The sequence below is a fragment of the Notothenia rossii genome, assembly GCF_949606895.1.
Source record: "Notothenia rossii genome assembly, contig: SUPER_8_unloc_1, whole genome shotgun sequence".
Classification (NCBI taxonomy): domain Eukaryota; kingdom Metazoa; phylum Chordata; class Actinopteri; order Perciformes; family Nototheniidae; genus Notothenia; species Notothenia rossii.
Genome location: NW_027640357.1, coordinates 60,156 through 62,500, shown reverse-complemented (window position 1 = coordinate 62,500; position 2,345 = coordinate 60,156). Strand labels below are relative to the sequence as shown.

Here is a 2,345-nt window from a genome sequence, read left to right as displayed (position 1 = left end):
TCAACATGTTTGGTTATTTTGTTCCCAAAAATGTAAAAAAGTCTCCATATTTTAGCCTTTTTACAGTTTGGGTTTTTCGCTATTTGTTTATTTTGTTCCTCAAATCGTGTGAAATTCAATTTATGTGCAATAAAAAAAAGAATGTAGTTATTTTCAGTCTATTTGTGGCTATTTTGTGTGTCATGGTAGCTGTTCTCTTTCTTTTTATGGTAGCTCTGAATGCTCTGATAGTCATTTTTGTGACTCCATAGTTTCTTTGTGTGTCTTTGACTCTTTCTGCACTCCCTTTTTGTCTCTTTGTAGACATTTTGAGTCTTTTCTTAGTCTATGCGTGTCTCTTTAATTGACATTTTGTAGGTGGCAGGACACTTAGGGCCCCTGCGTCTTTTCCCAGGAGTTCTTCCATGATTATATCTAAATACTCCCTTAGTAAGACTCTAATCTGTGTTTCAGGAGCAGTGTGTTGTTGACCCTTCAGCTGCACTGATGTTGCACGTGTGTTGCATTTGGACAGTAAGCTGCTGATTAGCTCCTTTCTGAACTATGGGCTGACGTCAGAGACCTTTATCTCTATTAGGGGGCTTTAGCTATTGTAAACATCTGAGGATTTAGAAGGGGCTGCACTCATCAGCCAGCCTACACATCCACACTTTGCATTGTCATGTGTGTTTTATCAGAACCACAATTCCAATAATATATTTACAGTTTTTTGGATGAAAAATGTATGTTTTTGACACAAATATTACTCTTGCACAAAAATAAAAGGTTATCTAATCCCACATTCCCTTGAATACTTCAAGATGATAATTAATAAAATTAAAGGTCTTAGTCTTTCTGTGATGTAATATGGCTTCATGATGTCTTCTGTTCTGTCCCTCTGGAGGGCAGCCAGTGTGAGGACGTACGGTGTGGAACGCAGATTTAATCCGTGACACCGATAATCCACTGACGCGTCGGTGAGCAGCTCCACTGAAGGACAAATTTAGTGTCACCTCATAAATGACACAGAGCTCCAATTAAGTGGCGCAGGGATGACGTGTTTCTGTAGCTTGACCCTGAAGGCAGCATCTCCCTGGTTCAATGGGATTCCTCTATTGGATTTTGCAGGAAATAATCTCTGTGTCAAACAAAGTTTGTGATATTTACGAATTTTGTTCAGCAAAGTAAAAAGCTAACGAAAGGTGGCTAATGTTGGCAGGGCTCTCAAGTTTTGAACAGAGTTCAGAGTGAGATTTTGGCAGCGGTGCCAACTTCTGGCTCCCCTCAAAGTTCCCATGAAGCCCTCTGTACCGCGAATGTCAACGGGGGGGGGGGGGGGGGGTGCTAGTGGAGTGCACGCGTCTCAAACAAGCCTAGTTTGTTTACAAAATTGCGGCGCAACTTGGTGGGCGGTACCCTGGAAAAAATCTCTGCGTGAGAAATACAAGGTGTGGCGTGTGAGCGTGTGAATGGAGTGAAATGCGTGTGACTTGAGAGCTCTGTGTTGGGCTATAAAGGAACTACAGCACGGTCACATGACTTCACGTCACCACCGCTAAGCTAAAGGAGGCTAATGTTGGGCTATAAAGGAACTACAGCACGGTCACATGACTTCATGTCACCACCGCTAAACTAAAGGTGGCTACTGTTAGGCTATAAAGGAACTACAGCACGGTCACATGACTTCATGTCACCACCGCTAAGCTAAAGGTGGCTACTGTTAGGCTATAAAGGAACTACAGCACGGTCACATCACTTTACGTCAGCACCGCTAAGCTAAAGGTGGCTAATGTTGGGCTATAACATTAACACTTGACGCACCTCGTCCCTCTTACAACCAACCAAACACATTCTCCTAAACTTGCCGCTCTATTTAAGCTGCCAGGTCTTCCTGCCTCTGCCTCGCTATGCTGCTGCTGCCACTGCTGTGTTCACTTGCTACTGCTGCTGTGTTTCATGTTGCTGCTCGCCTGCCCCACCACCACCCCAGCTTCCACCTGTAGGCTCGTGGTAGTTATCTCATCATCACTCAATGTTCTTTGGAAATCTGTGGAGTGATGAGGCCGAGTCTAGACGCCAAACTCAAGTATATATGCTGCTTATAATACACCAGCCCAGTCTCACGGCATTTCGTGTTATAGTCACAAAATTAATTTAATATATTGATTCGTGTTCACCAACACGATTTTCACATTTTTTTCGTGTCACACAGAACGATTTTAAAACCAATGTATTTCTATTGGTAGTATGTTTCGTGCCTGCCCTGCAACACGTCTTTTTGTCCGGTCGGGTCTTTGAATACCAGAAGCTGTGTGGTTCATAACAACATTTTCTTACTCAATATCTCACCCTAAGCCTATCCCTTT

At 43.2% G+C, this 2,345-nt stretch overlaps 1 protein-coding gene across 1 annotated transcript in view; it reads left to right on the top strand.

The window, feature by feature from the left end:
- Window positions 1-31, top strand: part of LOC307017496 (serotonin N-acetyltransferase-like) — a 5,863-nt gene extending 5,832 nt beyond the window's left edge. Inside the window, exon 5 of the mRNA XM_079694844.1 lies at window positions 1-31. This exon is cut by the window's left edge and continues 641 nt beyond it. The gene's annotated coding sequence lies outside the window, so the exon portion shown is untranslated.
- The last annotated feature ends 2,314 nt before the right edge of the window (window positions 32-2,345 follow it).